We start from the raw sequence: 20,697 nt of genomic DNA, 5'->3' as shown, positions 1-20,697 counted from the left end.
TGGTAGTAAAGGCCTGATAGAGCTCATCAGGGGTTGTAATAGTGTTTGCAGCAATCGACCTGAACCAGGTTCTAACATCACCTGTCAGGCTTTGGACAAAAATTCTCATCCTCACACTGTCATCATCTATCTCATAGTTTTCAAAATGGTCTTGCATCCTCTTAGCATGTTGGATGGCAGAGTAAGGGCCAGTGGAGTCAAAATATGAGATTTTGGTTTGGTATTCTTGGGGTAGAGCTGGTGGATTAGCAGGTAGCCGCAAGGGTGCATATCTATTTGCCATATTTGGTGGGTTGGGTGTATTTATAGGGACTGCTGGGATAATAGGAACAGTGGGTACCACAGGGGTAACAGGTGAAGCTGAACCTGAATGATGGTTGAAGGGGATATGTGCAGTGAATGAGGATGAGGGAGGAGGACTTTGAGATGTGGATGGTGAACTAGGAGAACTTGGAACAGACCTAAAGAGGACTTTAAGTGGAGTAGAAAGGTTGGGAAAATCTGCAACTGAGGTCAAAATAGCAGGCTGGTCCTGCTTTTGTTGCTTCCTGATGTTTCTTGGAATAGTGTTTGGATTATCAACAATGATGGGTGGATTAGGGTCAGGATTAGCCCTAGTATGTCGAGGATTTTTCTTAGGAGCCAGTTTCTAACTGTTTTTCAGGACTTTTATAGGAAGTTTTTATATATGCAAGGACTGGATGAAGATTTTGGAATGGCTATATATGTTTCACAGCTAAGATGAAGATTCCCTAACTAGCTCTTCCCTAGAGTTGTCACTGTGGTACAGAAACAGTTCTAAGGCCTCTTGGCTGGTTTCAGGCTTGATGGTAGCTTTGGAAGATAGATAGTAATTGAGAAATCCTAAGAAGTCCCCAGCGGAGTCGCCAATTATGTTAACACCCAGGTTGTTCCCTATGACTCCCAAGGGAATATGGACGGGGTAACCACTAACCAATCTTTGGATCACTGTTTCTAGCCAAACTATGATCAGAGAGGGCTCTCTCTTGATGATTTGTCTCTGTTATGATGGTGTTTTTAGGCTAGCTATTATGCTCAGGTTTTGTTTTATGTTTTGGGTTGAAGGATTTCTTTCAAATCTTATGGTATAGTGTTTAGATAGTGAAATACCATTGGGCAATGGAGTCTGGAGTTGTGAAATGTTTTGATATGCTGGACTGGTGGTGTTCAAACTGCAGGGCCTATTGTGTACTCTAGACAAATAAGATTGGCTTAAATGGTGATGTATGTCAACCAACAGAAAGCAATTAAGAATTTTCTATTAAGTTGATGAGGTGAAAGTGAGCACACTGCACAAGAGCAAAACTTGAATTCCTGTAACAAAGGCCACGGTGAAAGGTGTATTCTGAAAGTGCAGCAATTAAGAATTACACGTATCTAGACTACAGCTGAAGAGAACATTTATAAACAACTCAGATTGAACTCAGGGTATTCAGAGAATAAATCCTGAAAGTTATTCTTTTTCCTTGTTGCTTAGTATAGAAAATCAGATAACATATATGAATTTTAACAAAACAACTAATTGACAGTGAGAAGGTACAGAGACTTATTGTATGGTGAATTACACAGGAATCCAGCAGTCATCAACAGACACCGAAACGCATTCAACACCTCAGAAATCCAAGAAATTCCATCACTTTCTTTATTCAACTTCTGAAAGGATTACAGCATAAGAATTTCTTTAGGAGAAATCAACAACAACCCTTCAAGCTTATGCGAGGAGCAAATATATACTCTCGGTCTTTACAAAAATATCTGAGTTCTAAGTTATCTCAGATTTAATACTCTCACCAACTTCTAAGATATTTAAAATCAGAAAGTTATTACAACATTGAATACAAAGTAAAGGTGTCTTTATGCTTTGTCAGAAGATATTCTGGCCTTTGGAGGCCACTGAGTCGGTTAGAATGCTTTGATTAAATGCTGGAGAACACGTCTTTATGCTTGCTGCGCTGTATTTTTTCAGGTTTTCCACCTGTGATTGTGATTGCTGCTGTGGTGACCGAATAGCCCTGCTGAGTTGGCTCAGCTCCTGTCTTTCCTTTGTATATTTATCTACCAAAATTCTGCCTGTGCATGACTACTTATAAACTGGACAAAAATTAACATTACAGGTTCTGGCTTGATAAGATTATCTGTGTCAAATTCTTCCAGAATTCCTGTGTGGGCAATTGGTGCTTCACAATTGCCTCTATGGTTTCATCTGCTTCTGTATACTTAAAGAAATTTGGAGGTACATCAAACAGATGATTGATCTCATTCATAATAAAAAATAGGTTGTCCACCCTATTGTACAAAATTTGCCCTGATGCCGGCCCTGATTCTGCTGAAGTACTGGGCTGTCTTGCAATTTGTCCTACAGCATGGGCATCAACCCTTTTGATGTAGTTTTCAAGGGTAAGCAGTCTTCCTACACTGCTTAATATACTGGGGAGGCCTCTGTTCTGTAATGCCTGAAATCTGTCCATGAACTTGTTGATTTCGGTCTGCATATCCTGGGTTCTCCTTTCCAGCGTTCCAACCAGGTTCCGTAGTGTCAGGACCCTTTTAACCATTGAGATTGTCTCAGTCCTGTGAGCAATTCCCATGGTGGCCAGTTGAGAGCTTGTCCTGTTATTTAAAATATTGATCATTCTGGTGGCAGCATCAGGCATGTTGCCAAGGCTTGCTCTAGCTCTGTGTATTTCCCTGTTTGCCTTTGCAATGAGTACTGATTGTTCATCCATAGTCTCAATATACTGCCACTGATTGGTGATAGACCGGCCAATATTGCCCCAGAGGACTGCTTTTAGCTCTGCTGTCACCTTTTCTAGTGTGAGCTCCTTCTCAAGCTCAGTTATCCTCTTCTTTAGAGCTTTTATTTCTCGTTCCTTTACAGCTTCACTCTGCTTGCTCTTATCATATCTCTCATTTACTTTAGCCAAAGATTCTTTGGCTGAATTGAGCTCCAACATTTGAGCTTCCAGGACTTGAATTTCATTTCGGAGCTTCTGCATATCCAGACTATGAGTCTGCTCTGTTGTTGGTGCAGTTGTTGATGTAGTTGGTGCTGTAGGCCCTGTCTGCTGAGGAGGAGGGGCAGTTGTTGGAGGAGCTTCCTCAAGATTGATTATTTCAGGAGGAGGCTGGGAGGTTTGACCCTCTTCTCTTTGCTTCAATGCTGTCTGTAGTGCTGCCTTTGCAGCTTCTGATTCTCCTAGTTTGTCTTGAGTCTGGATCAGCTCCTTGTACAGAGATATCATTAGATCTGTGGCATCTTTTTCAAGTCTTTGTTGGGCAACATCATCTGTCTGAGGGTGGATTGTGGCTGGGAGTTTGATTTTCTTCCTTAAGGCCGCCATGTCTGCATCCCTTAACTTCAATATTTTTGGATACCCTTAACATCCTTGGGATCATGTCCCATCTCTATAATTATATCTTCCAAGGACCTGATTCTGTTGTCCTTAGCTTGTGATGATGCTCTCTCCAATTCCAGCTGAGAGGTTGTATTATCAAGGCTGCTTTTTAGTTTGTAATTTTCCAATGTTTCATCTGCCAAGGAGGCATACACCATCTCACCAGTCTGTTTGTGCAGTTCGATTTTGTCCATTGGGTGTATGTCTTTGGCCAGGACCTCCATGTTGGTCCTGAGGTAATCTGAGGCAGATTGGGGATGCAGAGCTGTGGGCATAAAGTGACTCATGATCATTTTGCCTTCACTTACATCGAAGGCAGACATGAGTCTTTGCTGATTGGTGGGAGCCAAGTTTAGCAGATGATTGTACAGCTGTATTTTGATAGGATCACTCCTCCTTTTGATGTCTATAAATTGCTGTTTGATGCTTACTTGTCCTTCTTTTTGCTGGCTGGAGGAGCTGACCTCTCCTCCTATAGCTCTGTCCTGTTCATGCTGGAAGGAACTGGCTGAAACTTCTCTGCTGGGTGGGCCCATGCCCATTGCTTGTCTTATTGCTATATCATCCTCTGGAAAGTCATTCAATCTTTGTCTTTTCTCTCCCTGGTTGATGGATGAAGTCAGGGGAGTCTCTCTATCCCTTTTTCTGGTTAAGTCCTCCTTCTGTGGGGTTTGGAGGACCGAGGCATCAAAGGTAGTCTCTGGCCTAGGAGGCACTATATTTTGAGCCTGTTGCTCAGTGGAACTTGGAGCATCAATCACTCTTTCTTGCTGCAAGGGCTGCTGTTTGTTATGTTGCTCCTCTTCTTGCTGCTGCCCTTCTCCCTGCTGCTCCATCTCTTCTTGTTGCTGCAGCAATGTTTCCACTTGCTCTTCTGTTAAAGGAGGTGGCTGTTCCACCTGCTTTTCTTTGTCTTTGCTGGCTGTCTGTGCCGTGTTCCCGGCAGCTTGCTGTTGTGTTGTTGATGATGAAGTAGCTGCTCCAAGTTGTTTTTTGTATGAGAGGGGAACCTGTCCACAAGTTTCTAAGTCAGCTTCCTTTTGAATATTCCTAGCCTCTCTCTCTAGCAGCTCTTCATTAGTAATTTCCTCTTCTAGGGTACCTTCTTCCCAGCTTAATGCATTGGCATGCTGTTCAATCTCAGGCTGCCTTACGTGTGAATAGCTGCCCAATTTGTATTTTATCCTCCTGAGGGAGACAAAGTGATTGGGGTCATAGGGTATCCATTCAAAGCTAGTTTGCAGTCTGAGGACCTCTAGGATACTGTTTGCCTCTTTCCACCCCTCCTCTTTTCTGTTGTATAGGAAAGGACCCAGCTGGCTCCTTACCTTTAACTGTGACTTCTTGTTCTTGCTTTGAAAGTGGAGGTAATCGGCATTCCCAAACTGCCTGAAATATTCTAAGGCAAAAAGCCTCATGGGGACATACCTTGGCAACCTAAAAGGCTTCAACTCACAGCCATATATTCTGATGACTGTGTGGTTTTGGTAGAGGTACCAATTACCAATGCTGTAGGTTTTGTTCAGGTGGAGAATTCTCCTCATTTCATCAGTTAGCCTTGGAGGAGGAACACCATGCAATACTGTCATGGCTGGATGAATGAATAAGTCAATGAACTCGGAGTATGTGTAAGGTGATACAGAGGCACAATGAAAGACAGAGGTCCAAAACACAACTGACCTTGGATTTCCCTGGGCATTGAATTGTTTCAAGGGAATAGAGAAGCTGGTTGGCTGATAAAACAAGAATAGGTGGTATATGTATGAGGTATACCTGAACAGTCTTTCCCTCTTCAAATTCATAAACTGGTCATGGATCTTATCTGCAATGTATGTAGCATAATCATAATGTACAACTGGGGGCTTACCAGGAGAGAATAGAGACAGCATTGCCATTATGATTTCATCCACATCCTCCAGTCCCTTGAACCCTAGGACGTAGCTGATCAAATCCACTAACATCCTGCCCAATTCATTCAAGTACTGATATCCAATAGGAGGAGTTCTGATGGCTTCAGAGCCTGGTTTTACAAACAGCTGGTTGATTTTGATGAGTTGGTCATTTGACAACTTGCTCCCCTTCTTTATCAAGTTCTGCATGTGGAGGGGGGTCAATAGCTTTGCAATATGGAAGTGCAGCATCTCATTTATACTCTCTGGGGTGATATGGAACAGGACTGAGCCTGTAGGGCTGATGACAGCTCTTTGGCTTGGGTCATAGCACTCCTGGCATCTGTAGACCAACTCTGGCATAGGATTTACCTGGGGGAGGTTGTAGATGGGCAAGTTTGAGTCCCAAATCCCCAAGATGTCTGCTCCACTAAGGTGCTGGGCTTTCAACTCATTCAGCATCTGAATATTATATTTGGAGCCCAATGGAAACCAGTCTATCATTTGATAATCCATATCTCCCAGGGCTTTCCATTCTAATTCCTGGTGAGGGGCATTGAGAGGCTTGATGTTCAGAGCAATGGGGGTGTCCATGGTCTTCTTTAAGCTTGTAAACTGTAAGTGAACTGCTTGAAGGGAGCAGCACAGCACAAAAGTGATTTTTATAATGACAGTTTGAGTTTCAGGTACCAAAGGGAGAATTGATGCAACAGCAATTGAAATACTGTTTAAATTAGGAATAGGACTACTGTCTGGTCTCACTTTGTCTTCCTTAGCAGGTGAATTCAGTGTAAATGAGTCTTTCGCGAATGCGCGAACAGAATACTGCTTATTTGTGACAATGCGGGCAAACAAGGCTCAGCTGGTGTTTTGGAGTTCACAATTGTAAATGGGGTGTTTGCAGAGGGAAATTGCTGGTGAAATTGTGAGTTTCGTTGTTCCTTAAGCCCTCTGAGTAATTTTATAGACAACTTCAGGCGTACGGAGGATAGAAGATGAAAAATACCTGGTAAACAGCGAGCAGAGGTCGCGTATGCATGCAGGATTGGTACTCTGGAGGTCTCCTTGGTCGATTTAGCAGGCTGGCGAAGTTAAGAATGTAAAAACAGCATGCAAAGGAAATAGTAGCAAAATGAGCGAAAAGTACAAAAAATTGCGTTTTTTGGCTAAATATGGACTTTTTGCAATTGGGCGCTTTTTTGTGATGACGTCAGCATGACGTCATTGGTGGGGTCAAGGTCGGATGACGTCAGCTGACGTCATCGGGTGACATGGTGAGATGCTGTTGGTCCATGGGGGATGGTGCAGTTGCAGCCACGTCGGCGGAGGGGCGGACAAAGGACTGATGCGATGGCAGGGTGGAGGTGACGTGGGCATGACGTGGGATAGTAACTTGGCAGTTAGGGCCGTAGCGGTTACGGTTAAGGATAGCCGCCACGGTTTCTCGGGGCGGTTAGGGTACGGCCCCGCAATTGTTAGAGTTTGCTCTGAGAGCCCTCAATGGGCGACGCGTGGCCGCGCCCTGACGTGACGCAACGTCATGTTCTCGGGCGCTAAACGTCCGCCGCGGGGGCTGCTCCGATATTGATACGGACCGTCGGATCTCTTGGATCTGATCCGATGGTGGACGGGGTAATGATGTGTTCGGGGGATATGCATACGGGCGGAAACCTTCGGATATGGGTTTTTTATAAGGTTTTCAATGTATTTTAACAAATCAAAATTGCGCGCTGATACTTTGGATAAATGCCAAAGGTGGGTTTTTGGACTTTGATAATTTGCAAAGGGGTTTATGGGTAAAGGGGATTTATAAAGGTTTTCAATGCGCAACAATGCAGGCCCGATACTTTGGATAAGAACAAAGTGGGTATTTAGGGGTTATCTTTGCAAATGAAGGGGTATAGGTAAAACAAGGTTAGTTATGAGGCTTCTTTTGGCAGATGAAGCTTTCCAAGGGGCTAAATGACTTCAGAAGAGGGGAGGGGTTTAGGGTTAGGTTCATCGAAGTGGCCAGATGCCATTTGATCCTTGACACAGAACTTATTGGCTATAATACCAAGGGGAGGGATATTTATACAAAATTTGGGGTTTATACACCATGGTGTTAGATACTAGTAGGGGAAAAGGTACTGTAGGGGATTTACATAGTAGTTTTAGAGTTAATATGGATGAAGGGGTAAATGGAGGGGAAACCACTAAGCTTATTTGAAGCTTACTTAGTTTAGAGAGTAGATCAAAATGAAAAGATTTTTAGACAAGAAATGTGGCTTTTGAATGAACAATAACCGCCATGAAACCATGATCTTCTTCCATGAATCTCAACTGATGAGGGGATGTTAGTAATGAACTGGAAGGGGGAAGGAGGGAGGTTAGTCATGCTCCTTGCTGTAACTTGATGGAGGTGAACACCTTGTCAATTAATTGACTTTACTCTGGTAAACACAGTTAACATATGTGCAATGGTAAAGATAACCTTTCTGCAACCCCAACTACTTACCCAGCTACTTACCTAGCATTTTTTATTTCTCCTTGGAGGGTGCACTTGGACTTGCAAACCCTTACTTGCCTTTTTCTTTTCTTTGGCTTTTTCTTTGTCTTTTCTATCTACTTCTACCCTTATCTCTTCCAAGGTCCCAGATTAAGCTGTTGGGAGCCTTTTCTTCTCTACCTGAACTACTTGTCTTCCAAGATTGAACAGTTTGGACAGACTCCTTTCTCTATTCTACAACTGCAAATTTAAACCATGGAATGATCCAGATTAGACTTTTGGACCATCCATCAAAACTTTGAGTCCATACCAAGCTATAAGCACAGATCAAACTTTCTAGGAAATATGTGATCTTTGAATCATCAAAGCAGAGCATATTTGGACCTTCCATAGTCAATCATGAAATATGAAACCTATTGGTATAGGTAGCTAACATCACCTACATCAAAACTTCTTTCACTGTGATTTTGATATTCCTATTGTTTCATTTGATTTCGTGCTAGAGTGAGGTTATCCTTTAAGGGTTGGAGAACTTTTTGTTGATGCTCGATGTGATCTTCCACTATTTGAACCTTATAATTTTCTCTTAAAGGTGATGTGATGGATGGTGGATGATATCCATAAAGTTCCATAAATAGGGTCATTTTTGCTGTAGTATGGAAGTAAGTGTTATACCATCATTCATCTATAGGTAACCACTTGACCCGTTGTGTTTGTTTGTCAGATACAAAGCAACGAATATACACTTTTAAACATTTTTTCACTATCTCAGTTTTCCCATCAGATTGAGGATGATAAGATGATCTATGAGATAATTGAGTACCAAGACAAGAACATAATTCCATCCAAAAATTTCCAGTGAAAATGGGATCTCTATCACTTACTATAATTTTTTGATTTCCATGAATCTTTTGAATTGTTTCCATAAATGCAGTAGCAACTATGTTGGCTTTAAAAGAATGAGATAATGCGAAAAAGTGTGCATACTTGGTAAGTCTATCAACTACCACCATGATGACAGTCTTTCCTTCAGACTTGGATAAACCTGTGATAAAATCCATTGATACTTCCTCCAAACGTTGTCTTGGACTGGCTAAAGGTTGTAGCAGACCCAGGGTCTTAATTGTCTCAACTTTATTTTGTTGGCAAACCAAACATTGTGCTGCAAAATTTTGAATATCAGATTTAAGGCCATCCCAAAAAAATTCCTTCTTGACCTTATGGTAAGTTTTTAAAAATCTTGAGTGCCCAAAAAAATTCCTTCTTGACCCTATGGTAAGTTTTTTTAAATCTTGAGTTCCCTCCTAAGGGATAGGTGTGCAATTCCAAAATAATATTTTGTTTGAGTTAGGAATTCTTACAAAGATATAAGTGATCTTTGCACCATAATGAATCATTTTTCTAGCTAAATGTATCATATGTACTCCGATTTTGCTGCAAATTTTGAATGAGTGACCATACCTCTTCATCATTATTCCATTCATCCCTTGCTTTGGTTAGCCACTCAAGTTGGATAATATAAATGACACAAATAAATTCTTCCACATCCTCATCCTTTCTTGATAGTGCATTTGCAACAAAATTTTGCTTCCCTTTTTTGTAGATGATCTCAAAGTCATAACCAAACATCTTTGTCACCCATTTTCACTGCTCTTATGAAGATAATATTTGTTCCAAAAATTATTTAAGACTAACATGATCTGTGTTTACCTTGAAGTGTCTTCCCATTAGGTAAGGTCACCAATGCTTTAGTGCATGTAGTATTGTCAACATTTCCTTCTCATAAATAGGTTTGTGTAAATACTTTCCTTTGATTGGATGACTTTCAAAAGAAATGGGCCTTCCTTCTTGCATTAAAACAACACCGATTCCATTTCCTGGAGCATTACATTCCACAATAAAAAAAAATTGTGAAGTCTGGAATAGCTTAGACTAGTGCTTAGCACATTACCTCTTTAAGATGTTCAAAGGCCTTCGTTACGTTTGGAGTCCAATAAAATGCATATTTCTTAAATAATGATGTTAGAGGTGCCATTATTCTCTCCTAATTCTTAATAAACTTGCAATAATACCCTGTCAACCTGAGAAATCCTCGAAGATTCTTTATGGTTGTGGGGATTTTCCATTCCTTAATGGTTATAATTTTTTTAGGGTCTACCTTAAGACCTTCATGAGATACAATATGACCCAAATATTCCACCTCTTATACTCCAAAGAAACATTTGGAGATTTTTCATATAATTGTTTCTCTAAAAATGGTTTGAGCACGCTGTCAGCATGTTGAACATGATCCTTCCAATACTTTTTGTACATTAGTATATCATCAAAAAATACTAACACAGATTTTCTAAGGAAGGGTTTGAAATTGAATTCATCAAACCTTGAAATGTGGAAGGTGCATTAGTAATGCCAAAAGGCATGACCAAAATTTCATAATGACCCTCATGAGTTTTGAATGTTGTTTTCAAAATTTCTTCAGTCTTCATTCTTATTTGATAATATCCTGAACGAAGATCCATCTTGGTGAAGTAAATTGCTCAGTGTAATTCATCCAATAATTCATCAATGACATGAATGGGAAATTTATCTTTAATAGTGAGCTTGTTGAGCTCCCTATAATATGGACACATACGTCATGATCCATCCTTCTTATGCGCCAATACTACTGGAACAGAGAAAGAACTTTGACTAGGTTGAATTATACTAACCTTTATTATTTCTGCAATTATACGTTCAATTTCTTTTTTTTGGGCATAAGGATATCTGTAATGTTTGATGTTTAGAGGAACACTTCTTGGAATCAAGTGAATCGCATGATCATGATCATGAATAGGTGGGAGGCCTTTGGGAGTCTCAAACACCTTGGAATGATTGTCCAAGACTTTTTGGAGATCTAGAGAAATAGATGATTGCGATGTTTGAATCCCTAGTGAGCATAATTGTGAAATTACACCCTGTTTTTATTCCTTCAAAAGATTTTTCATGCCATTAGAGCTGACTATCTTTCTTGCTTTCCTTGCGATACCCTTTAATTCAACTTTATTTCCTTCCCAAAAAAAAGTCATGAAAAGTTCTTGAAAATTGAAAGATATCGTCCCCAAAGATTGTAACCATTAGACTCCTTGTACAACATCAGCACCACCCATTGGAATGGAAAGAATTGGACTATTCAGTACATATTCCCCCATGATTAGCTTGATATTATGGCACTTTCCAAAGAAATTTATAGTTCCTCCATTCGCAACCATCACTTGGCACTCTAGTGTTGGATATAGGAAGCAATTCAATTCCTTGGTTATCTTATAATGAATAAAATTATGGGTACTACCCTAATCAATCAGCATTGTTACATTTTTATTCTTGATATATCCTTCTATCTTGAGAGTTTGAGGAGTGGTAATTCATGCCAATGCATTACAAGATATGGTTGGATTTATTTCTTCTTTCTCTAAGGTTGGTTCCTGGTGTATATCCTCCTCTTTTGATGTTTCTTATTCCTTTTCTTCCTCCTCTTCATAATCGACGTAGAATAATTTCTTCTCAGTACACTTATGACCTTTAGTGTATTTTCTATCACAACTGTAACAAATCCCTTTTTATCTTTTTTCCCCCAATAGTTTTGGAAGACTAGTAGTAGCAACACTTTCGTCTTTATAGTTGTGAGTTGTATACTTCCTTGTTTCCATAATTTTTCTTTCAACTTTTCTTACCACCCTAAATGCCTTCTCCAATGAATCAAGGTCCCAACGGAAAACCTCATGTTGGATGTTATCTTTTAAACTCCCTACGAAACATCAATCATATGCTCCTTTAGAATATCAGTTACCCTAATATTCAATTTTTGGAAGTATTCAATGTGCTTCGCCATTGAACCCTTTTTTTGAGATCTATCAATTGGTTCAAGAAGGTGTTGTTCTTTGTATCTTCATAATATGCTATCATTTCCTCCATAAAAATTGACCAGGTGACAAGTGGTTTACAAGAAAAAATACATCTAAACCATACAAACTAATTGGGTTCTAAATATAAGTATATAATGCATACCTTTTTTTAGTGTTTCACATCCTATAGATCAAAATATTTCTCCATTTGTAGTATCCAAGTTACTGGATCCTTGTCATCAAACTTCCTCATATCTATCTTTGGAATGTGGTGGTTCTTAAACCCCTCATTGGAGTCTCTAAAATCATAATTCATATTATTTTTATCTTCATCATGATTTTCATGGACTGCCTTGTCACCATTGGGAATCCTTTCTTCTAGCAACTTTGCCAAAGCTTCCTTCAACCCTTCTATCTTAACATTCACCATTGCTTCCATGTCTACTTTTAACCCATCATTCAAAACCCTCACGTCCCTTTTCATACCATCTATCTTAACTTCCATGTCCCTTTTTATACCATCTATCTTAACATTCATCATGGCTTCCAATTCATTTTTTGTTACTTTTTGCGAGAACGAAATTTGTTGCACTTGGTCTCATAAATTTGCTATAGTATGCTGCATTTATTCCTCTTCTTCATGTGTCATAGAAGAGATTTCTGGTTGCTTACTAGGTATGTCCATTTTTTTTTTCAAGGAATTTTAGAATAAAACAATGATATATATGCTTCAATGTTCCCCTTGAATCACTTCAAACTAATTTTTCAAACAAAAGTTATGCAAAAAATACACACTGTTTTCTTGTGTTTTAGGAGCTCGATATTGCAGCTATTGTATCTCTATAATTGTGAAACACCAATATCTGAAATTTATTCTTATAGTATCTATCTGAGTCCACTTTCCACGATGACCTAATTATGGACTGGTTCAATAGAGCGACATTGTATGGGATGCCACGTGTCATTATTTAAACCTGCGGCCCTAAAATTTCTACACAAAAAAACTATAGTATGTGCCCTTTCATCCACATTTTACATAATTCAAATATGATGCCTAAAACAAAAATTATGACAATTTTCCCTAGGTAACCTGTTTGAGACAGAATTATGAAGCCCACAAAAACCCTAACTTCCTCAGAACATATCTCTGAAAATATAGCGAACCAAGAACTAAAATTTTTACAAGATGTTCTCTGAGATTTTGTCTCCATGTGGTAAACATATAAGCTTCGTAAGCCTCTTAGAAAAAAATTTATAACGAAAAATCCAAGATATCCTGTTTGAAGAAGTGAAACCCTAGAATCCAAAGCTCTAATACCAAATGTTATGCAATAATCTCACAAATAGATAGATCAATGACTTAAAACTTATCATGTTCGAGGGGGAAACCTCCTTTACATTACATAAATGAAAAATTCTTGGATGATAAAAATGACAAGACCTTCTTTGTATATATAGGAGTTTAAGGGGTCACAATATAATCAGAGTCTACATAACAATAATAATGTAAGGGCACAACAATAACAATAGTGGGCGGGCTACATGGGCACAACAATAATAATAAGGGGGATACACTAGTATTATAGGGACATAACATAGTTGATATTAGGTATTTTATGGAAATTAAAGGTTATTACAAAAGATTTATAAAAGTATTTTCTAAACTGGCATATCCAATTACTTCTTTGCAAAAGGAGGGAACAAAGTTTGAATGGAATCAGAAGTGTCGGGATAGTTTTGAGAAACTTAAGCAACTATTAACTACTACTCCAATCCTGAAATTAGTTGATCCCAATAAATATTTTTTTGTATGTATAGATGCCTGTAAAGAAATATTGGGAGGTGTTCTAATGCAAGAAGGCCATGTAATCAACTATGAATCTAGGAAGCTAAAATATCATGAAAATAATTATGCCACATATGATTTAGAACTAGAAGCTATCATCCATGCTCTAAAAATGTGGAGATGCTATATCATAGGAAGAAACTTTTAGTTAAAACTAGAAAATGGTTAGTCTCAAATACATATTTGGCCAACCAAATATGAATTCTAGGAAAGCAAGATGGTTGGAATTCCTTAGTGAATATGATTTTGAAATCGTACACATTAAAGGAAAAGAAAACAAAATTGTTGATGCCTTGATAAAAAATTAAATCAGATTTGCGTCATTTCAACAACCAATTGGCAAACAAATATGATAGAAAAGATTAAATCAATTGCATATTATGATCAAGAATACATGAAAATTAAAGAGAAAAATCATAAATTTCAACTATTATGTGAAGAGGAAACTGATTTTTTAGTAAACCAAAAAGAATTTTTAATGTACTAAGATAGAATTTAGTTTCTTATGATCCAAATTTGAAAATATTTGTTTTACATGAGTTACATAAGAAACCAATAGTTGGGCATCCTTGTTATCAAAAGTTAACAATAGTATTAAGGAAATATTTGTATTAGCCTAACATGAAAATGGAGATAGCAAAGTATGTGGCTAAGTGCTTGAGTTTCAACAAGTTAAGGCTTCCCATTAACACCTAGCAGGGGTATTACAGCCTTTTCCCGTTCTATAATGGAAATGGGAAACAATATCAATGGATTTCATTACTAGATTACCAAGGATTGCGATGCAACATGATTTTATCATGGTAGTGGTAGAAAAAATTAGTAAAGTTGCACACTTTATTCCTGTTAAATCTACCTTCAAGACCATTAACATAGTATAAATATTCATGAAGGAGATATTTAGACTTCATGGTATTCCCAAAACTATGATTTCGAACCATGATGCCAAGTTCACTTTTAAATTTTGGAAGGGATTATTTGAAGCTATGGGAAAAAAGTTAAATTTTAACACAATCGACCATCTTTAAACTGATGTTCAAATAGAGAGGAGAAATCATATCTTAGAATGTATGTTATGGACAAACCAACTAAGTGGGAGGACTCTCTCCACTTAGTTGAATTTACCTATAATAATATATATCAAACTTCTTTTAAGATGAGACCCTTTGAGGTATTGTATGGAAGAATATGAAAAGTACCTTTGAGTTGGGACAATCTTGAAGATCAATTAGTATCGGGACCAAATATGTTAAAGGAGATGGAAGAAGTGGTTGAATAGGTGAAGCAGAATTTGAAACAACTCAAGATTGACAAGAGAGTTATGCAGCCTTAAAAGAATTCAGAAAGAATTCAAGGTGGGTGATCATGTATACTTAAAAGTGAAACTAAATAAATAACACTTAGACTTGGAAATTGTGTCAAGTTACCACTGAGATAATGTGGACCTTTTGAGGTGTTATCCAAAATTGTACCAATTTCCTATCAGCTTACTCTTCCCGTAAATATAAAAATTCATAATGTATTTTATGTATCTGTTATCACTTAGAATAAAAATTTTATGCATATAGTCCTTGGTCCTAGTTCAATGTCAAAGGTCTGTGTCATATGGTTTTCGTTTTATGTTTCATACTTAGGATTTGGAGTTTTAAAGGTGTTTGTTTTAAATTATACTCTAATCCTATTGGTTCTCCTCCACCATCATTGTGTTATAAGCCATGTCTTGTCTTATCCTATTCACCGAGTCTTTTCGTGATTTCGCAGCATAATCTCCTATTGGCCAGTTTCGCAGCGTAATCATTGTTCAGTCATTTCGCAGTGCATTATCATTAAGCCGTTTCGCAGCGCATTATTAGAATTTTAAACTAACCGCGCTGCGAAATCGCGGATTCGTGCATTTCGCAGCGAATCTTTCCTAAAGTGTCAAGTCTGTTAATGAGTCACCAATTCTGTCCTCTCATGTCAGTTTTTGTGTACCTCCCGTAGCATGTCTAAGCGCTCATTAGTCATCACTCCACCAATAGATTTGATGAAACGCACAGAAATATCATTCCGATGGATTGTACCGTGCATGGATCTTGATGATGATCGTGAGTGTTACATAAGTGACAAGCTTATCGGATGATGTATTTGAGTTTTCAAGCGAGGCTGTTTTCAAGCGAGCCTGATTACAAGCGAGCCCGAGTTAAAAAGAACTGAACCGCCATTTCAACTGAAGTTGTTGCTCATTGTGAGTGTAAAGATTTCAAAAAACAAATGGAGAGGAAAGAACACAGATCTGGAAAATGCCAGAGGACCGAACCTGAAGGTTTAGACATAGCATTGAGGGATGAAGGCATGAAGAAAGCATTCAAAGATGCCGGGTGCTGGAACTTCTGTAAAAAACTGCAAGGAGGACATGCGCAGGTAACCAAAGAGTTTGCTTTGAACTTCACCGGTTTAAATTCAAAAATAGCTATGTTGGAAGTTCAAGTGTCTCCGGAGGCAATAGCTGCTGTAACAGAAATCCCAAGAGGGCAGCAAGAATGGTTTAAGAACTTTAAATTTGATATGAATCCATGTAAAGAGTTCTTAAAAGAGGCATATGTGAATGAAGACCTAACAAAAGCAGTGCCCAGAAACTATGTTAAGGAGCATTATGCCCTTCTTCTCACCTGCATTCAGAAATACTTGACATGTGAAGGAAGATACAATAAGGTCTACTCTTATCATTTCAAGTTGCTTTTACATTTCACTGGGAAGGCTTCCATAGATATTCCTTTTTACTTATTTCGCAGTCTAAGTAAAATGTGCGATAAGGTGCAGCTGAGAAAAGAGGATTGTGAGACTTCTTTATTTCACCATGGTTTGATTAAATTGTTAGTTTTAGATGGCCTCCAGAAGATAGGCAGAGACTGGAATTCGTTCATCTTCATGGCTGGATTTCAAAGCAAAACTGGCCTTACTCCACAACCAGTCAGAGAACAACCAGTCAAAGAGCTCACAATAGCTGAGCTTCAGAAGGAGGCCAGAGCTAAAAAGCAAACCAAGTCACAGCTTAAAAAACCAGTGAAGCCACTGATCATTAAAGAACAACCTCAGCAAGCAACAAAAGAAAAGACTCAGGATGAGAAGACTGTAGCTGAAATAAGCAGAGCTGAAGCAATTTCAAGTGTAAGGACAAGAAGCCAAATAAGTAAAGAAAAAGGTAAAGCCATAGCTGTTGAAGAGAGCCCAATATCTAAAGCAAGCCTGAATGATTTATTAGAGGCCATCGAGTTTGAGCAAATTGAACCAGTGCATATTGATTTGACACAGTCATCACCAGAAAGTACCAAGAAGCCTAAGGCCTCAAAAAGGCTGAAGTTTGATGAAACTGGTGAAGAATTCATCTTCAAACCCAGAAGACCTATTACAAGGAAGCAAGTAAAGGAAGCTGAGAAATTGCCCAGAACAGAGGAAGCCGAGGAATTGCCTAGAACAGAGGAGGCAGAGAAAATTAAGCAAAAAGACACAAATAGAACAGTCATCATATCTCAAGGAGGTAATATTATAGCTATAAGAAACCAATTAGAAGCAGCTAAACATGAGATTGCTCAGGTGAAGAATGCCACTAGGGAGTCTGCAGTCAGGTATGCAAATTATCGTAAAGCTGTATTGAAAGGAAGTGAAAACCTAGTAAACCAGGTGGATTCAGTAGCCGATGTTTACACATGGAAAGTTCCCGCAATTAAGGAGGCCAAATTCATCAGAAAGATAAATATGCATCTAAGAGCTGAAAATAAAGCTATGAGGAAGAAAGTTGAAGACTTGAAGACACAGTTAGACCAGTTAGCTGCGAAATGAAGTTACTGTTCAAAGAAAGGTTTTGTGCCAAATTTTGTCAAATTTTGCTTAGTTTATATTGTTTTTAGGACATGTATATCCCTGCTATATGTATCAAAGATCAAAAGGAGTTTTGGCAATCAAATGTCTAGGCGGTAAATACCTCAAGAAAAAGACAAGTTGTTTAAACAATTCAGCAGTTTCGTAGCGCGCTACGAAACTGCTATAGGTGGTGTTTTCAACGCAGAAAAACAGTGTGGTAATATGTGTGGGAATTTTCAAAAGGAAACACCTAAAGGACATGTAAGGGACCAAATGAAGCCATCACAACCATTCAGACCAAGACAGCTGTACCTTTAAAAGGTGGAATGCTTTACCTCAAGTTTGGAGTTTATGTTATAAAGCCACTTTATTACCGGTCATAGGGTATTGAATGAGTTGCATACAAAGAATTTTGGCTTGCACACTTGGCCATCGATGAAGCCTCCAACACATCAGGAACATGGTGATCTCCTATATTTTTGGGTTATTAAAAGGGCTAAAAACATGCTGCTGTATATTCGAAGTTATGGAGGACTGGAACCGAAAAGCAAGGGATACATCACTGAGCAGTTAAGGTATTCAGCATCCGAGGCTAACATAGAGCTTTAAATACTCATCTCAGCCATCTCAGCCAAACTGCAAGGAGTCCAAGTGTCAAAGAACAAGAAGGAATCATTCTTCGAAGAAGATAGAGTTAGAGTCATAGTCAAATAAGAACTCTTTAGAACTCCAGTTAGCATTAATTGTATTTAATAGTTTGTTGTAAAGCAGATAGGTGTCATCATAGGTAGAATTCGAGTTCCCCTCATGTTGGAGGAGGAAGCTCGAAGTAGTTAGAATAAGGATTTTCTATATATAGCTGGAACATCTATGTAATGAGGGTTGGATATTTTATAAAAAACAGAGTGTTGTTTTGGCTTATGTAAAGAACAAAGTTCAGTAATATAAGTTATATGCTTTTCTTCTCAGGATTCATACAACATTTCCATGTTCAAGATGTGTTATTTTACTTTGTCCTTCAATTTTTTTTTTCAGTTGCTTAGATGAGTAATCACTCAGAATTCACTTATGTTGCTCTGACTTCCTGTACTCATCTATGAACTGTGGTTTTATAAGAGTTGTATTTTGAACATTTAAATGTCACATGCCCTGACTTCTATGTTAAAGCAATATCGTTATTTACTGAGGTTTGATTGACTCCATAAGCCCAATGGAAACTTATGTAATGTTTGTCTAGCCTTCATATTTGTTAATGTCATTTCAAGAGAGTTAGCCATCTTATTAATAGTCAAAATCAATAACCCTTTGAGAGAGCCCTCTCAGGCTAAGGAGGCCAAGCCTTAGTCAAAAGATTGGTCTGAAATAGTTACTTGAAGTCTTCCTGGTCAGCAGCCTTCCAGGGCCTGATTTTGAGATAACAGTATCTTTGTTAAATAAATATGTACATGAATCAACTCAAATAATTGATTGGAATTTTGTATGAGTGGAACTAGAGGGAGAGTTCCTAGAAGCACCACTACATATTCTAGACTAGAGAGTAGTGACGCTTTTAGATAGAGACATAGCTCAAGTGAAATTTCGATGGAAACATTTCAACCTAGAAGAGGCAACTTTGGAGTTGGAGGATGATTTTAAAGAAGCATATCCATCTCTATTTTAACAAGTTAGAATGAATTCCATAGGTTGTGAATAGACACTGGGATAATGTCAAATTCAAGCAGGGGAGGATGTGATATCCCCTTCCTTGAAGTTTTTGTTGTAAATTTGTATTTATGGTTAAGTATGACTTGTCTTAATTTTAGAAGACTTATTTAAAAACAGTTTATCATTGTGATAAATTGATGAAGGTTGAATTTCAATCTTGTATTTATAGTGTTGTTAATAAAATAAATATCTAGAATTGATACTAAAATCACAACTAATTGGATGATTTGTGGCTGCATGTTAATTGTTGATATTGATTACCACTCATTAAGCCCTAGGAATTTAATTTAAAGGATTAAATTATTAATGATCATAGAAGTAATTGATCATTAACTTCACTAAAAGACAGGAAGTTGTCTTGGAAGGTGGGGAAGTGGAGCTCATAAATGAGCTAGTAACTATGTGTCACCTGTAGGATGAGGTGGAGGTAGTTACCAACTACCAACTAAATGGTAGAGAGTGTAATCCACTTTTGATCATCTTACTAAGAGTAAGAATCACGCAGAGCTAATCTGGTGAGAGAACAAGAAAAGACAAAGTGAACAGAGTTAATTACTTGTAGACAAAAGTGTTTGGGGGATATTATTGTGGAAAGTATTAAAGGTTGGGAGGAGCTAGTGAATTACTATATCAGTTATAGACTTAAAAATTTTCAAGTCAGTATTCTAAACTGTGAATTTGGGAATTTTTGTGCAGCGAAAGGATTGTATAGAACTTAGTATTTTATTTATTGTGAATAATAAAAAAGAAAATGAACTGAAATGAATAATATTAGTGAAAATATAAAAAGTTAATTCTTATTTAGAATTATGAATAATATTAGTGAAAATATAGAAAGTTAATTCTTATTTAGAATTACTAGAGTAAATATTTACATGTGAAATTTATTTATTCAAACTAGAAAAATGGTTACGACTCATTGAAAAGAATTTTTTTGTCATAGGATATCATGATATTATACTAGCACTAAATTATGAACATTATACACTACAAGGAAAAGACCCTCTAGTGGAGGATTTTGCGGAAGCCCCTATAAAAATATCCCAAAAATCCATTTGTAGTGAAGGTCACTCGCAGAGTTGGCAGGTGGATGTTTTAGCGGATGTTTTTAACTTTGTGTCTCTAATACACTAACGCATTGGTGCGTTACTATACATATATGCATTGTTTCCTATTAGCATATGGTGCATCGTGGGAGATTTATTTTTATATAATTAAAAAAAAAGTGTGCTAAGTAAAGAAAGCACATCGGTGTGTATACTACTCGATAGCTCTCGAAAAGTGTTATATTTAAAAAAATGTCAATCATAAAAATCATTTTTCCTAGTCCGGTGCCATACTCTAATGATGACTCGGTGCTAAACCAATACAATAATGCCTTCTTGTCGCCAATTTGACCCTGATTTAATTCTTGCCTTGTTCTATCAATTTTTCCTTATGCCTCTTCTCATATTCCAATGATCGAAAATCACTTCTTAAATCTTCATCCTTACCCCGCATTAAATTTGTCTTTATAATAATCATTATAAGTAAAAAAAACCGTTATTATATCAAATAAAAGATTAAAATTTTAATTTTGAATTAATATCTACCCTTATAAATTTCAATTATTATTATAATAAAATAAAAT

This window comes from Pinus tabuliformis, chromosome 9 (assembly GCF_031772625.1).
Source record: "Pinus tabuliformis cultivar Carrire ecotype Pingquan chromosome 9, CPIR1, whole genome shotgun sequence".
NCBI classification, from domain to species: domain Eukaryota; kingdom Viridiplantae; phylum Streptophyta; class Pinopsida; order Pinales; family Pinaceae; genus Pinus; species Pinus tabuliformis.
Note: the sequence above shows the minus strand (reverse complement) of the source record.